Source organism: Bos indicus, chromosome 7 (assembly GCF_029378745.1).
Source record: "Bos indicus isolate NIAB-ARS_2022 breed Sahiwal x Tharparkar chromosome 7, NIAB-ARS_B.indTharparkar_mat_pri_1.0, whole genome shotgun sequence".
Classification (NCBI taxonomy): Eukaryota; Metazoa; Chordata; class Mammalia; order Artiodactyla; family Bovidae; genus Bos; species Bos indicus.
Window position 1 is genome coordinate 57,583,468 of NC_091766.1, and position 22,556 is coordinate 57,606,023.

Consider the following 22,556-nt stretch of genomic DNA (forward strand, 5'->3'; position numbering starts at 1 on the left):
CTCACATCCATACATGACTACTGGAAAAACCATAGCCTTGACTAGACGGACTTTTGTTGGCAAAGTAATGTCTCTGCTTTTGAATATGCTATCTAGGTTGGTTATAACTTTCCTTCCAAGGAATAAGCATCTTTTAATTTCATCTGCACCATCTGCAGTGATTTTGGAGCCCCCCAAAATAAAGGCTGACACTGTTTCCACTGTTTCCCCATCTATTTGCCATGAAGTGATGGGACCAGATGCTATGATCTTAGTTTTCTGAATTGTTAGGTGATTAATACATGCTGATTTCAAGTATTTATAGGTAACCTACTTTGTGTAAAGCACAATTCTGAGTCTTGGGAATAGGATAACAAATATCTGGGCTTCCCTGATGGCTCAAACAGTAAAGAATCCACCTGCAATGCTGGAGACCCAGGTTCGATTCCTAGGTTGGGACGATCCCCTGGAGAAGGGAAAGGCTATCCACTCCAGTATTCTTGCCTGGAGAATTCCATGGACAGAGGAGCATGCAGTCCATGGGGTCACAAAGAGTAGGCCATGAATAACACTTTCACTACTTTGTGTAAAACACAGTTCTGGGTCTTGGGAATAGGATAACAGATAAGATAGTCTCTGTTCTTGGGTCGTTCAATGCTATTTCACGTGCCTTTTCACACAGTTATTTGCATAAACAAATAGAGTAGTGCCCCCCACCCCATCCATGGTTTTGCTTTCTGTGGTTCCCATGATTTACAGTCAACTACAATCCAAAAATACTAAATGGAAAATCCCAGAAATAAGCAATTTATAAGTTTTAAATTGCCCATTGTTCTGAGTAGCACGATGAAATCTAGTGGACGTGGATCACCCCCTTGTCCGCATCCTGCTCGTGAGTCACTTAGCAGTCCTCTTGGTTATCACATTGACTGTCAAGGTATAGCAGGGCTTATATTCAAGGAAGCCTTACTTTTCTTAGTAATAGCCCCAACGCACAAGGGTAGTAGTGCTGGTAGTTCAGATATCCTCTTTCTGTGCCTGATTTATAAGTTAAACTTTATTGTAGGTATGTATGCGCAGTAAAAAACATAGTAGAGGAAAACCCAAGGTATATTCAGGGCTCTGTACTATCTGTGGTTTCAGCCGTCCACCAGGAGTTCTTGGAATGTATCCCCTGCAAATAAGGGGGACCCACTCTAGACAGCTGGGACCCTTGATTGGTCACTGACTCCATCTCTCTTACCTATGTATGGCTGCAGCTTCCAAACCTAAAAAAGTGTGGGACTGTGTCTTTTACGCTGGCTTCCTATAATCATAATAGTATGTTATGCTTCTAGAGAGCTTGCTGTATGCTACCGCATTGAGCACATGGCGGGATGCATCTTCTCTAATCCTCACAGCCACCATACAAGGCAGGGATGGTAAGTGATGGTTAACTTCATTTCTCAGATGAGAAAATGGAGGCACAGCTCTGACCAGAAGCCCCATCCATCCCAGAGAGCAGAAAACTACCTCTCTGACGGCTGAGATCCTTACTGTGGCCTTTCCTTTATAGCATGACCTGCTACTGCTATTTAAATCCCATTTCCCTATCCTGGGGTGATCAGAAAAGGAGCACGTGACTCTAATGGTAGTCTCATTAACTTCTGGTTATTAAAGGGGAAAATGAAGAGAACTGAGGCAGGTGCAGATGAGCACTGCTGGACTGAGAATTAAGTTAAATGATAAGCAAAACAAAGGGAGAGAATAAAGACACGATTTCACTGGAGGTCAAGAGAAAAATAATGAGCTCTTTTCTAAACACAAAAGAAGAATGTAAGTGGTAAAGAAGGAAGCCAGGCTGCTGGAGCTTGGCAGGGGGTAATTTATTGATTGACAAGTAAGAATGTGCCAGAAAGAAAGACATAAAGGAGGAGAATTATTTGCTGCAGTTTTCACAATGGGAGACGTCCAAAGAGGCAAGAGATGTAAATTTCCCAGGGGAAGATTATGGAGTATGATTCTTGTCTTCAAGTCCTCAAAAGGCAAAGCATTGATTTTTGTTTGTTTGTTTGTTTTGAAGCACTGGATTTGATGCTGAACAAGGATCAAATGATACCAGTGGCCCTTGATAATGACAGATATCTGAAGCTGTTTGGAGTACAGGAAACTTAGGACTGAATATTTCTAAATCTAATAATGATAGAGTCAGAGAAGACCTGGATTTGTTCAGGGAGTGGGCGCAACGGATTTCTGTAGACTCTCCCAGAAAGAGGAGGAGAGTCTAAAATCAAACCCAAGGGAATAGCTTCTCAACCAGGACACTGCTGGAGTGGGGGATGCTTTGAAAGACACAGAAAGTAAGCAGATTCCATCCAAACATTACAGATGAAAGTTACATCATCTCTCTTGACAGCGGAAATCACTGGTAGAAACTGAGAGGATAAAGGGCAGCTAGGGAAAACAGAATATACTATGGTTCAGCATGTAAATAAATGAAGGTGGAGGACAAAGCTCCCTTCCTGTGTAAGCAGTGTATGCAGCTCTTCAGTTTGTGGAGTTCATTTAACTTCTTGTTAATTTCCATGTCTTTGTAGGAGTCTGACTCAAGATTTTCCCCAACTATTTATTTTCCTCTATGAGAATTCTTTCATTTAAAATGACATTATACTCCATATATATTTCTAGGCATGCAATTTCTTTTGTCTTGAATTATAGAAAGTGAGACAAACCCAGCTCTTGAGCAACAACACCAAATATAGGGAGGCATTTTCATTTTTTAAGGTTGCAGATTTAGGCAAGCTAAGTTTACAGACTATTTGGAATTTCAATCTCTCAACATACACGACACTTGCAAATGCTTCTCCTCATACATTTTTTTTTTCTTCCCCAGAAGGGACTGATGCCAATAAAGCTCATCTGCCTGAGTTATGGCTCTTTCACTTTTGATAATCAGAAAAAATTATGCAAAGGCACAGTGCTGTTATCAAACAGAAATAGAGAGCAATCTAATTCTACCTGATAATTTGGCCTGGCACATTGTTTTTTTCAGAATTTATCTCACCACAGATGCTGGCAGAATGCTTTCTATAAAAGAACAGACCAATTAAGGGAGAAATTTCTGGAAAGTCAATTTTGGTGTTCAATGTTGTATTTGAATGTGCAAATGTTAAACAGGTTGGTAATGATCTTGTGCTGAAAGAGGAAAATAGAAATTTTCTTTTTTATTTTTCAAGTGATCAAGACAAAGGAGAAAATATCAAGAGAACTTTTTTGGGTTGTTTTTATTTAAGGAAAAGTGATCTACTTGGAATGTTTCTCTTTATTGCTTAACAGAAAATAAAGACAGAAGGTCTAACATCTGATAATGGACCCTTTGACCTTAGGCAGAAAATTCTTCATTTTTGATTGACTGATGGTTGGAGGGTGAGGCAGAGAATCTAAAGGAAGATTCACAACCAGAGTCCTGGGTCAACTCTTAACAACTTTTCCATCAGCTCATGATGCCACTATCCCTGAGGCCACACACCTGAGACATGGCTGCAGCTTCTTCACTACAAAGAGTTACTACTAAGGCATGTAACACTCCTTAGCCCACTGACAACCTGAAAGCTCACTGGTCCTTAGAAAATAGGTATGGCAAGGTGGGAACACACTTAACTTCAATTTATCCAGAGAGATTCAAATTGATGATTTATTTTCCATTATCTCCTAATCTTTGCTTACAGAGTTTCATTAAGAGTCTTTAATGGGAATTTCCTTTTGGCCAGGATGTGTCATTCACTAAAGAGTCTTAAACATTAGGGTTGCTATGTCTTAGTCAAATCGACTCTGGCTGTAGGATCAAGTTAGAAGTCTCTTCCCTCTCACCTATCTCAGAACTTCTATCCAGAAGCAGCAGCTGGGGTCTACCAGTTGTCTCTCTGTTCTGAGAATTCCTGATCCCAACCCTGGAACTAGTTACCTATTATGGAATGGTCAGTATGAAAAGCTGGATACTATGGTACTATTTTTTTTTTCTGATAACATGTCTTATGATGCAAGTACTTGACTGATGATAAAATTGATATTTTGAGAGCTTAACTACAAAGCCCAAAGTCACAAAAACACAGAGGTGGGATTTGAATCCAGAGCTGTTCTTCTGAAGTCTGTTAATCCCTACACAAGACTCTCCCAGAATGGTTCCCACTGTGGGTTTCCCTCCCCTACCAGAGGATAAACAGAAATAAGTTGGACTTACATTTCTCCCAGCAATGAGGACATTTTGCTCACACCTTCTGAGCAAACAGGTGATTTTATTTTAAAGTACCCATGTGACTTGTTTCTTCAGCCCCCATGTCTTGACTCATATTTTGGGTTTGTTAACATAAAATATACTGCCTTTCTCTCCCAGGTCCTAGGGAATTTTAACTGGTTACAAACCCATTTCAGGCTATGTTGTAATTCTGAAGATATGCTTCTCTTTAAACTATAGGAAGGGTGGAAAAGAAGGCAGGCTCCCCCATCACTGGCAGCAGGAATATCTAGGCTGGACAAACATCTGGTTCCCTTTGCATGCAAGTGCCTGACCGAAGTCCGTTTCCAAAGCTCTGGGAATCAGACTTAACTCTGTCTATCCTGAAGAATGAATGAAGTGGCTCCCCAGAGTTCTCTTCACTCTGACTAGAGTAGCCCAGATGAAACACAAGAATGTTTCGTGAGGTCTATGGCTAAGTTAGTAGTCTGAACTTACTCCCTGCTGGGGCTTCTCCAACTGGAATCTTGCAGGCTCTCATGCTTTGCTAGCTACTTGGTATTTTATGGACGTGAAATGCAGTGAAGATTTGGTCACTGACCCGCCAGTTTCAACATAAAAATCTTTACTGAACATCTTCTGATTTCCTCTCCTTCATTCAATCTTTTCTCAGTTTTATGGTTTTTTTGTCCCTAGACATACCCCAATATCCTGGATAATGGGAAAGCAGGTTAGCCACTGTTGGCCATTGGCTCTCAGAGATTTCTGTGTAGTGAATGAGAGAAAGAAAAATGGCAACAATAGCAATGATGACTACAGCGATCACACAATAGGAAAATCTAGGATCATGCAGAGAGCAAGTGCAGTACCGAACACACTCCCCTTTGGAGCCCGTGGGAGCTTTGGTGGCTGCATTGCTAGATTAGTGATAGAAAAGCTAGATTAGTGCCATTCAGAAAAGGCAGAGAAACAACCTGTCCCTTCTTGGAGCCAGTGGGCATTTATCTCTGTGGTCTTTCTGGGCCTGGTGCCCCGTTCTCTCCACATGGACAGCAGAGCGAATCCTGCTTTGGAGCCAAGCGAGAGCTCTTTGATGTGGTTCTGCACTGCTTCCCAACCTCAGTCCCTGCCTTCTTTCTCTCTGGCCCCATTCTTGCATGGAAAATTGAGGTAATGATTTATATGTTGTAAGTAGTTCTGACAGGTGCACTCCATCTTGGCTTCCTCCAGCCCCAGGACTAATCGGAAGCTTATCTCTTCCTTTGTGTAATAGGGAGCTGTCAGGTTCTGTGACCCGCCAAACAATTCAGTCATTCAGGGGAGGGTTCATCCTAGAGAGAGGACACTCTGACACTGGAGGAGCTCCATGGAGGTCATGCACTGACACAGATCAAAACAGTGACAGCCAAGGGCTAGGGGGCAATAGGATGACACGGACAGAACGCCACTGGCTTCCGGAATTTAAACTCATCATATCCGCCAGGAACCTTCTAGGCTGTACTGGCAACTTTTGTACTTTGGTGTACATCCTGACTTGGGTGCTGAATATTTAGGCATTTGAGCACAGAAGAGGTATTTCAAAAAATGACTGGAGCCAAGAATAAAGGGTTTGCACTGCTTTGGGGAGAAAGAGCATATAGCAAAGCCTATGATGGTCCGGCCACAATCTGGCTGCCTGGTCACCTGCATCTGGCAGGGACCACATATCTCCTGTGTTCAGCCTTCCAGCCACTCTGGCCTTCATCCCATCCCCCATTCTCTGGTGCAACTTCCCACCTCAAAGCCTTTGCCCATGGCATTCCAGCCTCTGCCAGGAAGGTTCTTCCCACTTCTCTCCTTACCTACCTCCTGCTTTGGCTCTGTTGTTAGTTGCTCAGGAAATTATTCTCTGTGCTCATGAATGGGCAATTCTGCCATCCTCTGCTCTCCCATGCACCTGCCACCTCTCCACTGCAGCCCCCCACCCAGGGTCAGTTTTATATTAAGGGCATCTGGTTCATGCCCTTTCCACCAACAGAGACTGAGGGGGCATGAGGTCATGAGTAGGAACTTGCCATTCATGTTCATTGCCGTAATGCCAGGGTCTATGACATTCAATAAATACCTGTGGAATTAGTGAAAAAATGAATAAGTAAGAGACTGAGGTAGCACCCATGTTCTTAACTGATTTCACAATCAAGTAGGGAAAGGCCCATCTCATCAGCCATCTGCAAGTTCACATGCAGAGATGACTTTACTACGGAAACGAATCATGGTAGCTGAGTGTGGCTTCATTCTGTCATTTCTGCCTCAGCATCTAAGCTGACAGCTTGTGCTCTCTTGTCTGCACTGATAGATATTTATGTTATCCCACCTCAGGATGCTTTTCTCAGATGCTCTTTGCATTTGGAAAACAAAGAATTTCCTTTTTTTTTTAATTGAGCTTTCAGATGTTTCTAAACATCTGCATGCTTGGAATGGAAAGAGCAGGATAACTGGACGAAGTTTTCACCTCGTGTCTGGATGTTTTGGCATTGAACAATGCCCTGATTTTAGTTGAAGTTGCATAATTCTCAACTGCTGAAAATAATCAGAGGAAGAGGGATCACAGGGCAGAAGAGAAAATGGTGAGAAGGGGTTCAGGCAGTGTTTAAATACACCACAGGACAGACTGTGACGTCAGGCACGAGGACACAAGATTGATGCTGTTACTATTTTCAAACAGAAGCTTATAGCCAGCTAATTCCTCACTGGATTATAAGACCCGTGGGAGGGCAGGGACAACACAGGACTATGTATATGGAGCCTTTTTAAAACAAATGCACATTAGATAGATGATAGATTATACAGAAGGAGACATTTGTGAACAGTGATGGTTTTTAGATTGGCTGAAGAGTCATTTCTCTTTCAAGAAGTCCTGATGATAGGATAAGGTCCACATTGACTGCGACCATTAAGAACCATTGCTACCGGGAGGCCAGATAACATGGTGGTTCGGAGTGGAGGGTCTTCAGTCAGATAGTCAGGGGTGAACTCTGGTTCTGCCACTTGCTAGTGAACAATCCTGCACAAGTCACTTCCTCTATATACAGTTTCTTCACCTGTGAAATGGCCATAATAGCTTTCAGCTGATAGGATTAAGGGAAAGATTAAATGAGGAAGTATGTAGAGTGCCTGGAACTGTGTTAGGCACTAGAAAGTGCTCAGTTAATGAACTTGTTACAGAACAGAAAAAGACTCACAGACTTAGAAAAGGAACTTACGCTTGCCGGGGGGAAGGGATAGTTAGGCATTATGGAAAGGTCATATACACTCAGTGTTATGTGCCAGCCTGGAAGGGAGTGGGGTTTGGGGGGAGAATGGATACATGTAAACATATGGCTGAGTCACTTTGCTGTTCACCTGAAACCACCACAATATAGGTAATTGGCTATGTTGTTGTCCAGTAGCCCAGTCGTGTTCCACTGTGACTCCATGGACTGCAGCATGCCAGTCCTCCCTGTCCCTCAGCATCTCCCGGAGTTTGCCCAAGTTCATGTTCATTGCATCGGTGATGCCATCCAGCTGTCTCATCCTCTGATGCCCTTGACTATACCCCAGTACCAAATAAAAAGTTTCAAGTTTGAAAAAAAATAATGTTAATGAACTTGTATGTCAAGAGGGAGATTCTGTTAAGGCTCTTTCTCCATCATGGGATTCTGAGACTGGATGGTAGGAAAATGAGAGTGGAAATGCTGCCAAGCTGATCACTGTTCCCTGACCCAATTCTTTTGGCCAGCATCTCCCAAAGTGAGGTCTGTCCCTGTACTACTCAAAACAACAGATCCCTGAACTGGTTGCTAATAGTCTATGACAAGATAAGGAGCTCAAGCCAGAGTCAGTGCCCTGCTTCATCCATTGTGAAAGTCTTGCTATGGGAAATAAAAGTGTCAGCTGAACTACACACTGGATTAATGACATGAATGAGTCATATGCGGGTACAAGCTCTTTATCCTGTTGTGGACCGGCACTGGGCCAACGACCACATTTTGAGTAGACTGTTAAAAAGAACGGTAATCCCATGAATTGAGAAAAGGGTTTTTCATGGTCAAATAGGTTTGGTGGTAAATAATGCACATATGATCTCTTTCTTCGACTTTGATATATTCATATATTAAAGGTCTTGAGAAACTGCAAAGTAAATAAATTTGTTTAAATGTATTTAAACTAGGATTTCCCAGATATTCTTCAGCAATAAACATTTGTGAGCATGTATGCTTGTATGTTTGCTTTTTCCACTGCTTTAACATTATTTCTGGTAAAGAACATGAACTCAACTGATAATCTGATAAACAAAAAATTACAAAAGTGTGATCTACTCTCCTCCACTCAAATACACACAATTCTAACATCTTTTTGGTTGAAATTCCTTCCCTTCTGGCTCAATCATTCTAAGGAAACCAGAGAATTTAATCTTTTTTCCATTGATAACAATCTCCTTTAACATAAAGCCACACTTATAAAATATTTTCTCCAACCGGTTTCTTACTTTTATGCACCAAAGAAAAGAAAGTATCTTCCTCTATACTCTCATCTCTAGAAAAATACTTAAAAGCTTTTTCTCTGATAAGGACAGGCATTTAAAATCAGTGCATCAGTTGAAGCCTGGTTTGCAATGTCCTAAAATCAAAGTGTTTGCATTTTCTACTGAATTTGATTCCAAATCCATTTGTGTTAATCATTTTCTAGAACACTTTTACATGTAATGACCAGAGGCCCTAAAATTCTTCTTGTGATTGCAAATGAGTTCTTTGCATAACTTGGGAGCAAAAGGAACCTAGGCTCATATTTTGATCTCTATTTAAATGTCTAATTGAAAAATACTACACATTAGCTCTAGGCTATGTTAACATTCTAAGGTTTCCTGAACAACGAGCTCCTTCATACTAGTGCTGAATGCACGCCTACACTCACACACATGCACACACGTGTTGTTTCAGGGGCTGGACCTCACACCTGTCACTCCAGCCAACAGTGAGCTCATATTGGAGAGCCAGGACCTGGTCTGGGGACAAGGTCTTTCCCATGACACTCATAATTCAGATAATTCCATCAGAAAGATGCAGAAAATGTAGATACTTGCCATCCTCAAATCATCCAACTATGTCTTGGATTTTCCATTGACTTTAAAAGTATACAGAGAACTCTTTAAAGGAAAAGATGAAGAAAATTATTCTAATGATTTCTTTTTTGAGAAAAATCCATCTGGGTCAGTGTGAATTAGGTTTGACATAATGATAAGATCCTGGCTCGCAAAGCCTGGAAAAGATTGGCAGCCTGCCCTGTTCTGGCCGTGTCTCCAAAATTCAGACCTTCCCTGGTGGCTCAGTGCCACCAGGGACCACAGAAACTGTGGTCAGAGACCACAGAAACATTGAGATTTCCTTCTCTAATATGATCCTTTTCTTCTTCCGATACTAGTGGACTTTTAAGCTTCCCGCTGTCATGGAGTGTATCTGTGGGGACTGTCATTTGCTGTTAATAGTTTCTATCACATTCGAGAAACCACAGATGCCTTCCAAAGGGGTTGGGAGCAAGGGACAAAGAAAAGTTGATCTTAAGCCAGGTATAGGATTGTGCTTATATTTACGTTTATCTTGAATCTAATTACTACGTGGTAAATGCAGCATAACAAAGGTCACTTTGAGATGAAAGAAAATATTTTATTGCCAGTGAAAATACTCTGAATCTAAGGCAGTTTCGGAGGCTCAGTGCAAACACACGTTCAAAATAAAGCAGAAGGGATGGCTGGATTTGCTCTTATCAAAACATAATGCTGCTTTGAATTTTTCCAAAATATTCACCAGACTTTCTGGAAACTCCTGGTGTCCAAATGAATGACAAGATGGGAAAGGAAAGGAGAAAGGTAATGACATATACTGGGCATCGGTGATAGTAAGGCATCCTGTCAGTACCATCAGCACGTTACTCTAGTTTAGAGCATGACCTCTGTGAGGAGAATGCAAGATGAGTTCTATTTCACAGATGTTGGCTGAGATGTGGTCAGAGCTTGAGCCCTTTCTTGGAGGTTCTGTAACGTGCTGTTAAAGATCACAGACTCTGGAGTCATACTGCACCTGGTTGCAGTATGTGACTCTGCCTCTTAGTAGCTGTAGCCCATGGGCAAGTAGCTTCAGCTTTCTGAATCAAATCTACATGTCTGTAAAATGGGGATGAAAACAGTATTGAAGCCCATAGGACTGCTATCGGGCTGCAATGAGATGGGGCTTGCCTGTGCCTAGCAGGAGGCTAAAATGAGCCTGGCTTGTAGAAGAAACTTATACTAAATCATTCACTGCTTGTAAAGGCAACCAATCACACTGGATAACAATGCTGCCCTCAGATTATTCTGTATAGAACCTTGAGGTAGGAAGAGGGAAGCAGGCAAAGAAAGAACTTACAAAATCAAATCAGAGACCTTTGGAGTTCTCCTCGTCAGTCATTATGCCAATGGTCCTCAAGCCTAGCAGATATTCAGAACTGCCTGGAATATAGCCGAGAACTATGGGTAAATCTCTTGGCCCTGTGCTTGGAGATTCTGAATTGGCCAGCTGGGGATGATTTAAGACATTCTTAGAATCTGATGATCACCCAGATTGGATGAACCACGGTCTAAACCCATGCATCCTTTCTGCTCCAAATCCCTCCTCCCCACAACAAAACAGAAACCTTACCTGTGCCCAAGGTTCTAGCAACTTCTACCATCTACTTCACTGTTTTTTTTTTCTAGCCTCTGTTTACTCATATTTTGGTTTATATCAACTATTCAGATGAATATATCAGGCATTCTATTTTGCACAAGAGTCAGAATAGTAGAATGGATTTTTAGAATCATACAGACATGAATTCAAGTCCAAGTACTATTAACTAGTGTCTGACCTCAGGCAGGATATTTAACCAATCTGGCTTTGGGTCCCACATCTCTGAAATGAGGTTTATTTTAGTACCTACATGCATGTATGCATGCTCAGTTGTGTCCAACTCTTTTGCGACCCCATGGACTGTAGCCCTCCAGGCTCCTCTGTCCATGGGATTTTTCTGGCAAGAATATCGGAGTAGGTTGCCATTTCTTTCTCCAGGGTACCTTCCTGACCCAGGGATTGAACCTGTGTCTCCGCATTGCAGGCAGATGTGAGCCACCCGGGAAGCCTATTTTAGTACTTACATTACAGGTTTACCTTGAAGATTAAAGTAGCCAAAGGAGCATCTCTGGAAGAGAGCAAATGTTAACAAGTGCCTGCTGCTCTTATTGTTATTTCAGTGGAAGTAGTTCCTTTGTCTCACTGAATATTAGCCAAAGAACAAGACAGGGACATCTACAACCATCACCCCCAAAAGGCAAATGTGTCAAAATACCAACGCTTGGTGGGGAGGGTAGTGCCTGAGACTCCTGTGGAGTGCTTTCTGATCCCATAAATGAAACCCCATGATACAGACCGACAGAATCAGATAATGATGGCAATCAATAATGATAACAGAAATGATTATTTATTTTCATAAACACAGAGTATGTGCATCCCGCTGAGTTACACACATCACATGCCAGCATCCACTTGCAGGGCAGTCAATCAATGGGGGATTGCAATATCCCCCCACGGAGACAGGAGGGAGGATGAGCGGAGGTTGAGAAATTACCCACCCCAGAGTGACACATTCACAAAGTTAATCTAATCCAGGGGCCGTCCGGGTGCCATTGTGAGCCTGTGAATATGGAACAGCCTTGATTGATTGTGCACTGCAGTAGCTAAATACTTCATTGTTACTTGCAACAAATATAAGGAAAGGAAGGCTGAAACTGTAAAAGGGTTGGCTCTAAAGCCCCCAGAGCAGCAACAAACCACAAAGTGAAGTCTAGAAAAATTAAAAATGGGTAGGGGAAGACTGTATCTGTGTCCTAAGAGGCCTCTGTTGTCAAAGTGTAAGCCCAAAATGAAAACCTAAGGTGCTGATGGTGATCCTGCCTCAACCAATAATTTGCCCCGCCATGGGCCTGGGATTACCCATTCTCCCGGAGTGAGCATCACCACAGTTATCACAGGGGCAGCAAGAGAGCACAGAGGTTGTGTCTAGACAGAATGCATCTGATCCTCAGTTCTGCCTCCCAGAGCCTCCCAGTTCTTCCTCTTTTCTTGTGGAGATAATCACATCCAGGTTATCAGAAACAGGGAACTAACAGTGCATGTCCTGCTTGACTCCCAAGATCCTTGGAGCATTAAATGATTACCGTTTCCCGCCACTGCCTGCCCACCGCCCAGCATGAAAGACGCATCCTGCAAACTCTTTCCTAGTCTTACCCCTCTGTTCTTCCTCTGAACGACCATGGTGATCTCCTGTGCTTTTCTCTGGATGCTTACCTGATTTGGTGTTTCTCAAAGTCTGACCCAGGGATCACCTGTATCAGAATCCCCTGGGGGTGGTTTCTAGGAGGGAGCTGGTCAGTAACAACATTGGGTACGACTCAGACCTTTGTCCTTTGAGCGGCTCCATCTTGACAACTGAACTCGCACAGTGTGATAACCTAGTGATTGCACTGTTTTCATCAGTCACATTTTTACAAATAGGTAGACTCATTTATCGGAGAAGGTGATGGCACCCCACTCCAGTACTCTTGCCTGGAAAATCCCAAGGATGGAGGAGCCTGGTAGGCTGCAGTCCATGGGGTCGCGAAGAGTTGGACATGACTGAGCAACTTCCCTTTCTCCCTTTCCCTTTCAGACCTTTGTAACCAGAATTCCTAGTGCTGAGGCCAGTGACCGTGTTCTAAAATATATATACAAGTGACTGAGGGGCACTGTGCTTTGAAATCCACTGCTTGAAGTGATTTCAGGTTGTAGCCATCTGTAATGCTCCCCTCCTTGCCCGTGGATGGCAGCGTGCTTCACTCATCTTTGTAAGACCCACTTTGTAGTACGTACTTCATACAGTGCCTGGTGCATAGTAGGCACTCAATAAGTAGGATAACAAGATGAAAAGTCCTACGTGTCGATGTTATTATTCTCACTGTCGTCTAGATCAAGAACCACGCAATAAATAGTTCTGTATGATGGTGATTGGGCAGGAGCCATGGGATCAGACAGACCTGGGCTCTTTTCTGGGCTTTGCCACTTATCATCTATGAGGCCGATGCTTATCTCCCTGATCTCCTCTTTACACATCTATAAAATGGGCATGATGCATAAGCCACAGGACTGTGATGATGAATAAACTATAAAATGTACATAAAACTGCTCAATGCAGAGTCTATCACTAGTAAGGGCTGAATCAACGCAGCTGCTTTTATTAGTAAGCTTAAACCAGTGGTTTGTTTAATCATTTCCCTAAAAAGCAGACCAGGCAGTTTAACTAGTTGCTTCACCAAAATGATCACTTTTGGGAAAAAAGTGTGTTTAGCCAACCTGTCGAATCCCATGACCTATTAGCAATAATCCTGAAGATTCAGAATTCAGAGCTGGTGAATCCCCACGTCTATTTGCCATGGTGCCTTAGACTATGGCTAGGAGGGTGTCTAAATTGCTACCAATGGGATGTCCAAACATCAAGGTCATTTCAGGTCGAAAATGTTAGTCCAGTAAAGTCACACAAATGTGTGTGTCCTTTCTTTAGCAAGTGGTATAGGGAAAGCTGGACTGCTGCTGCTGCTGCTAAGTCACTTCAGTCGTGTCCGACTCTGTGCGACCCCAAAGATGACAGCCCATCAGGCTCCACCTTCCCTGGGATTCTCCAGGCAAGAACACTGGAGTGGGTTGCCATTTCCTTCTCCAATGTGTGAAAGTGTAGTCACTCAGTCTTCGACTTAGCGACCCCATGGACTGCAGCCTACCAGGCTCCTCTGTCCATGGGATTTTCCAGGCAAGAGCTGGACAGCTGCATGTAAATCAATAAAGTTAGAATACACCCTCTTGCCATACACAAAAATAAACTCAAAATGGCTTAAGGACATGATACCATAAAACTCCTAGAAGGGATCACAGGCAAAACATTCTTTGGCATCTTTGGCATAAATCATACCGATGTTTTCTGAGGTCAGTCTCTCAAGGCAACAAAAACAAAAATAAATGGGACCAAATTAAGCATATATATACAAGCTTTTACATAGCAAAGGAAACCATAAACAAAACAAAAAGACAAACTTACAGAAAGGGACAAAATATTTGCAAATGATGGAACTGACCAGGGCTTAATTTCCAAAATATACAAACAGCTCATACAGCTCAACAACAAAAAATCAAACAACCCAATCCAAAAATGGGCAGAAGACCGAAATAGACATTTCTCTCAAGAAGAAATATGGATGGCCAATAGGCACATAAAAAGATGCTCAATGTCTTTAATTATTAGAGAAATGAAAATGACAACTATAATGAGGTCTATCCCACATAGGTCAGAAAGGCCATCATCAAAAAATCTACAAATAATAAATGCTGAAGATGGGGTGGAGAAAAGAGAACCCTCTTACACTGTTGGTGGGAATGTAAATTGATATAACACTTATGGAAAACAGTATGGAGGTCCAGTAAAAAACTAAAAATAGGACTACCATATGACCCAGCAAGCCCATGCCTGGGCATATACCTGGAGAAAACCATAATTCAAAAGACACATGCATCCCAGTGTTTACTGAAGCACTATTTATAATAGCCAGGGCATGGAAGCAACCTAAGTATCCATCAACAGAGGAATGAATAAAGAAGATATATATGTATATGTATATACACAATGTGGAGAAGGAAATGGCAACCCACTCCAGTATTCTTGCCTAGAGAATCCTGTGGACAGAGGAGCCTGGTGGGCTGCTGGTCATAGGGTCGCATAGAGTCGGACACGACTGAAGTGACTTAGCAGCAGTGGCAGCATATACACAATGGAATATAACATATACACACAATGGTACACACACACACACACACACGCACACACACAATGGAATATTACTCAGCCATAAAAAGGAATAAACTGTGTCATTTGCAGAGCCATAGAGGGACCTAGAGAGTGTTATATAGAGTGAAGTAAGTCAGAAAAATAAATATCATGTGTTAACACATATATTGGAATCTAGAAAAAAAAGTACAGATAAACCTATTGGCAAAAGAAATAGAGACATAGACACAGAGAACAAACACATGGACATTTGATAGGGAAAGGAGATTGATAAATTAGAAGATTGGGATCGACATACATACACTACTATATATAAAATAGATAACTAATGAGAACCTATTGTTTAGCACAGGGGGAAAAAAGGTACTATCTGTAGGACAAATATTAAATTAACCTTAAAAATGTATTTCAATATACAGTTCAGTTCAGTTCATTTCAGTCGCTCAGTTGTGTCCGACTCTTTGCGACGCCATGAATTGCAGCATGCCAGGCTTCCCTGTCCATCACCAACTCCCGGAGTTCACCCAGACTCACGTCTATCGAATCAGTGATGCCATCCAGCCATCTCATCCTCTGTCGTCCCCTTCTCCTCCTGCCCCCAATCCCTCCCAGCATCAGTGTCTTTTCCAAGGAATCAACTCTTCACATGAGGTGGCCAAAGTACTGGAGTTTCAGCTTTAGCATCAGTCCTTCCAAAGAACAACTAGGACTGATCTCCTTTAGAATGGACTGGTTGGGTCTCCTTGCAGTCCAAGGGACTCTCAAGAGTCTTCTCCAACACCACAGTTCAAAAGAATAAATATACAGTAAGTGCAGACAAATATTGTTTGACTCCACTTATACGAGGTATGGATGGAATAGAATATTAGTCATGAAAAAGAACAAAATAATGCCATTTGCAGCAACATGGATGTATCTAGAGACTATGTGAAGTAAATCAGAAAGAGAAAGATGAATACCACATGATATCACTTACATATAGAATCTAAAATATGACACATATGAACCTATCTATGAAAAAGAAATGACGTAGAGAACAGATTGGTGGTTGCTAAGGGTAGAGGTTTGGGGGACAGCTGCAGTGGGAGGTGGGTTAGCAGATGTAAGCTTTTATATATGGAATGGATAAACAGCAAGGTCCTATTGTATAGCACAGAGAACTATACTCAATATTCTATGATAGACCATAATGGGAAAGAATATAGAAAAAAGAACGTATATATAACTGAATCACTTTGTTGTTCAGCAGTAACTAATACAACATTGTAAATCAGATATATTCAATAAAAAATTAAAGAATGTGTGCATCCTGAACTGACAGAACTAGTCACGAGCAGAAGGCACATGTGTAAAAACATGATATAATTAACTTTTATTCTAAAAAATAGCACATCTATTGTATGCTCACCTTTCGGCAGAAAAGCCTTTGCAGCCATCACCCTTGCCCTCCACTTCCCCCAAAATGTAGCTCATACATTAAGAAAGCTTTGCCAAAGAATTTCAAGAGTCCCAAATAATGAAATCCCCCTGCTCTGAAACCATGAATTAGTATTTTCTTAGGATGCAGCTGTAGGGAATCATAATGAAAAGCATCAGATTTGGGGTCAGATGGACTGGGTTCAAATCCCAGCGCCACCACTTTCTATCCTTGAGATTTTGAGCAAACATTTACTGAGTACCCAGCATGTGCCTGAGCTACAGGAGAGAAGACGTGTCGTTCCTGCTTTCATGGAGCGTACGTTTTAGGGAAGTGGGAGGGGAGGCCCACAGTGGACAAATGATACACCTGGCCAGGAAAAACGCTAAGACTAAAGGGGCAGTGGTTTTGGTGGGAATGTAAATTGGTACAGCCACCTATAGAAGACAGAATGGAGGTTCCTTACAGAACTAAAAATAGAAATGCTATATGATTCTGCAATCCCAGTCCTGGGCACATATCCATACAAAACTGTAATTCAAAAAGATATATGCACTGCAGACTCCTTTTTTAAAAACACTTATTCTATTAAGGCACTTGTTTATCTTTATTGATGCACAGCTAATTTACTATGTTGGTTTCTGCTGCGCAGCAAGGTGATTCAGTTATACATACTATACATTTTTTTGTATTCTTTTCCATCATGGTTTTTCAGAGGATACTGAGTACAGCTCCCTGTGCTATTATATAGTAGGACCTTGTTGTTTTACCCCTTACTTTTTGAAGTAGTATTTCCACACCCATGGGTCTTCTGTCTGCTTTCTAGGGCTCAACACTGAAACCTTCTCATAGGCTACAAGAACTTCAGTGCTACTGTGCTTATCTAAACTCTACCCAGCCTCCAGAAGTTAACATAATATTATAATATTCACAATAAGAGAGAATTATAAGAAGAAACAAAGAAAAAAGGGGCAGGGTAAGAATACTGAGAGTGAATGGGAAGATGTGAGTGTGCTGTTTTTCTTACAGAATTCTAGGACAGTTTCTCTGAGAAGGTGGCACTTGAGCAGAGAAATGAAGGAGTGAGGCTCTGGATGATCCAGAAAGAATAACAGAACCTACTGAGAGAGTCGCTGTTAGGACAAGATGATACAAGGATATATGATCCACCATCTGGCCTGTAGTAAGCACACAATGAATGTGGCTATTATTATTATTATTATTAGCTATAAGGAATATCCATTAGAAAGCATGAGTTCCTTACATCCCCTTCATTTTGCAGGGTGCTGGTTATGGCAAGTCACAGGTTGGGAGCCCACACCTTCCAGACTTAATATTTATATCATAACTGGTTCAAAAGCACATTTCCACCTGGCCTGAGTTTCCTCAGCAGCTGAGCCTAATGAGGGAAATAATAACTCCAGGTTCATTCTGCACGGACACATGTGCTAAGTGTGATTTCTCACCACCCAGCTCCCCTCCTGGGCTAATTAAATTACTTCAACTGTGAATTTCTGTTGCCAAGAAAGGGCCTCCTAGCTGTGGGCTTTGGGAATTTGAAAAGAAGGGCATGGAGACTCCTGCTAACTAGAACTATGTAAGACCTCAAGGTGAGGTCAGAGGTCTGGAAATGTGTGTGCATGTGCGGATGAGAGAGGAGAAAGGGAGAGAGAGACACACACACACAATAACAGCACTGATTATTAAGCAAACCACTTAAAGGCCCAGTGTCCGTGTCCAAGTTGAAGAGTCATAGCTCCTGATCTTTAGTCCCAGCTTGGAAGTACCTGGGTGACAGACACTGGGTAAGTCATTTCCCTCTCTGAGGCAACATCAGGTTGAAGGGTTCAGAGCCCTGTAGATCAGGGTTTGATGCTTAGCCTTGCCTGGTCTTGGACGTCTTACTGAAACTCTGTGAAGCTCACAGGTCCAGTGGAATTTAACAGTGAACTGTACCCCATGAAGTAGCCAATGCAGATACAGTGTGCAACATGGCATACGGTCAGTGCACAAGAAATACTAGCTCCCAGCATCTCCACCTGCCAAATACCAGTCCTGCCTTCCCCACTGACTGGTCTGAAGATGAATCAGGGAATTAGGTAGGTAAACAATTTGTGATAAAAATGGTATTTTACAGCTTATAAGGTATTATTATTAAACTCTCATCATGATTATTACTTTGAATGTTATAATACTTAGTAGGAGATACAGGGTTCATAGAAGTGCTTCTCATAGTCTCTGTGGGTAATGAGTGAGTGGATTTGAAAGGTTATCTTGTGTGAAAAAAGGAAAAAAAAAATAACCACACTCGTACTTTGAAAAGCTGAGCCTCCCAGCACTGAAACATAGCAGGTTCATTACTCAGTGAGGATTAATTAGCTGTCGGGTATTATTAAATATTCTCACTCTCAAAATCCACGTAGAACTGGAAACTATGAAAGTGAACGAGAGGTAATCACAGGACAGGGAAGGGGAAAAAAAGCCACAATTGCTGGCAATGCAAATTTCAAGAGCAGAGCATGTTAGTAAATTATGGTCTGATTAATATCACATCAGCTTATTCTCTGTTTGGAGTCACTGTTCTGAAACAATGGTTTTCAGGGTTGCCTGGTGTTTCTTCTTCTACCACTGGAATCAGAGAGAAAGAAGGCTGGCCTTTTCAGTGTTTGCACTGAAAGAATGCCGGAGTGTGGATATTTACACTGAAATGAGGATACTGGAAAGCCTAGGAAGGTAGATGAGAGTTTTACAATATGATAATGAATGCATTTCGTGAATTGGTATATTAACTGTTGAGATGATCGAAAAGTAACAGAGGCTCATAAAAAACTAAAGCCTGGAAGAGCCTTAGAGATGCTAAAAGTCCAGGGATAACAGATCCCTTTGTCTCAATCACCAGGGGCTCATGATAAAAATACTAATCCCTCTGGACCCCTCAATTTGCTGCAGAGGATCACTGGGACTGAGTCCTGGGAATCTCCATTTATAACTGGCTCCATTTATAATGGTTGCAAGACCACTGCCATTGTGCAGTCCTCTGTTCAGTAGCTTAGAAACTAAGTGTGGAGAGAAGAAATGTGATTCATTGGCCCAGGGTAGTTCACCGGCCCACAGAGAGTTAATAAGACACAAGAACCAGAATTGGGGTTTTCTAAGTCCCAGCCACCTGTCAGGGTCTCATTCCATGTTTGATGTGTATAAATCCACTTTATAACATTGCTGTGTCATTCTGGGGACAATCTCTGTGCAAGTGAAATTTACAGAGTCATTCTCTCCTCTTTATCATGGGAATGGAATTCTCCTAGAGGCTAAACAGATGTATGAAATCTCACTGGATGCATGGATAGCTGGAATCCATAGTGGAGCCTGGAGGTGGCACCTGAGAAACTCCATCCACAAAGTGAACAAGGGCAAGGTAACATCTGGGCAGAAGTTCACATTATAAACTCCCCAGTGGCCCCCTGATCCATTTCCCGCATAGGACTGCAAAGTCCTGAGGGGTGAAATGCTGTCTTACTCTTTCTGTATCACCAGCACTGTGCTTGCCACTTAGTAAACATCAGTCAATACCTTAAGCAGTGATGACAACAGTATAAAAATTATACGAAAAGGAAAATAGGAATTTTCTCAAACATGTAGACGACCTACTATCACTAGGGGGTAATCAGTTCAGTTCAGTCGCCCAGTCATGTTCGACTCTTTGCGACCCCATGAATCGCAGTACACCAGGCCTCCCTGTCCATCACCAACTCCCAGAGTCCACCCAAACCCATGTCCATTGAGTCAGTGATGCCATCCAACCATCTCATCATCTATTGTCCCCTTCTCCTCCTGCCCTCAATCTTTCCCAGCATCAGGGTCTTTTCAAATGAGTCAGCTCTCCGCATCAGGTGGCCAAAGTATTGGAGTTTCAGCTTCAACATCAGTCCCTCTAAAGAACACCCAGGATTGATCTCCTTTAGGATGGGCTGGTTAGATCTCCTTGCAGTCCAAGGGACTCTCATGAGTCTTTTAGAAAACCACAGTTAAAAAGCATCAATTCTTCAGCTCTCAGGTTTCTTTACAGTCCAACTCTCACATCCATACATGACCACTGGAAAAACCATAGCCTTGACTAGATGGACCTTTGTTGGCAAAGTAATGTCTCTGCTTTTTAATATGCTGTCTAGGTTGGTCATAACCTTCCTTCCAGGGAGCAAGCGTCTTTTAATTTCATGGCTGCAGTCACCATCTGCAGTGATTTTGGAGCCCATGAAAATGCTGCTGCTGAGAGCAATACTAAACCATCAATACTGAATCCTCACAACAATCCCAGGAAGTAGTGATCATCCCTCGTCCCTGTTGTGCAGATATGATATGGCAGGCACGAGGTGCTTAAGTCATGTGTCCAAGGCCCCAGCCAGAGAGGAATGGAGCCAGAATTCTATCTCAGGACAGACCAACTCAATGTTCATACTCTTCACTACTCTGCCTTTGGGTCTCCAAAACCTCTGAGCAGTTAGAGCATTGACCCAGTCTGATAAGGTGGATGTCCATGGCCATTCTCCATGTTGAAGGCACAGGCAGACAGGAGGAAACAGTTTGTTGGCCCAGAATGTTTCTGGCCCACCAATGTTTGTTGGCCCAGAAGAAGCTCAATGGAAGAGCAGGTATCAACCACTACTGCATACACATGCAACAGCCCAGGTCTATAGGCAGCAAAGAGTCTGTGCTCAAAAAGCATCTGCTGAATAACAGATGAGCAAGTGAATGAATGAACGAACAAACCAACAAGCCACATCATCATGGAACTCAGTGATCATTTAGTTCCCACATCTGTCTCTAAACACAGGGAAACACCTCTTTTTCCCACAAGTACTTCTGTGTCTGGGCTTCCTATGTGGATCATTGGTAAAGAATCTGTGTGCCAATGCAGGAGACATGGCTTTGACCCTTGGGTCGCGAAGATCCCCTGGAGAAGGGAATGGCAACCCACTCCAGTATTCTTCCCTGGAAAATTCCATGGGCAGAGGAGCCTGGCAGTCTACAGTCCATGGAGTTGCAAAAAGAGTTGGACATGAATTAGCTACTAAACAACAACTTCTACATCTCTTTTCCTAGGTTTTGGTCTTTAGTACAGCTGCTGGCATCTGAAAGCACATATTTTACCCAATTCAGGAAGTTGCCTGGAGCCAGGGCTGGTCTCAAAACCTGCCTGCTATAACATTCACATTGAGCACTCCAAAACTAAAGTCATCACCCAGTCCTAAATCATTTTACTCTTTATCTAAAGGGCCATCCTTTAAAAGTCAGCTTTTAGAAATCCGTTTCTAACACCATTTCCCTGCCAGACCTATCCTGGTCTCCCAGAACCAAACATAACTTCTTTCTCCTTTGATCAAACTGCAGCTCTGACTCTCACTGCATTTATCTCACTCTGTGTAGTGTTATAAATATTTACATATTAGTCCTACACATCCTCTCTTCTTACCAGACTGTGCACATCTGAATGGCAGGGAGGAAGCTACCTAGACTAAGAATAGAGATCATTTCTGGAGTACCAGCCATGGAGTAAGGGCTTTCCATCCATACTGCATTTTAGCCTTAGAAGTCCACACACGGTGAGGCACTAGGCTCACTGTTTTACAGACAGAGAGACGAAAAATAACTTGCATGACTGAAGTCCAGAAAGAGAATGTGACAGGAAATGCTACTTAATACTCTGCAATGGGCTGTATGAGCAAAGAATCTAAAAAAAGGATGGATATATGTATAACAGATTCACTTTGCTGTACACTTGAAGCTAACACAACATTGTAAGTCAATTATACTCCAATAAAAATTAAACAAAAAATGAAAAAGGAACGTGACTATGTATGTGGCAGAATTCAAATCCAGGCCTGTGCCTGTTTGATTTAAAAGTTCATGTCCTGCATCACAAGATTCCAACTTCCCATATGAGTAGTCCCATCCCTGTACCTTGAAGATGCTCAAGACGCTTTTGATGAAGGGAGCAGGCTGAGGTCCTGTGGGCAAGGCCTTGGTGACAAAAGGAAATGTGTGGCCTTATAG

The 22,556-nt window shown here is 42.3% G+C and overlaps 1 protein-coding gene across 10 annotated transcripts in view; it reads right to left on the reverse strand.

Moving 5' to 3' along the window:
- The window catches only part of PPP2R2B (protein phosphatase 2 regulatory subunit Bbeta), a 510,815-nt gene that overhangs the window by 96,038 nt on the left and 392,221 nt on the right, over positions 1–22,556 (reverse strand). The gene's annotated exons all lie outside the window — the stretch shown is intronic.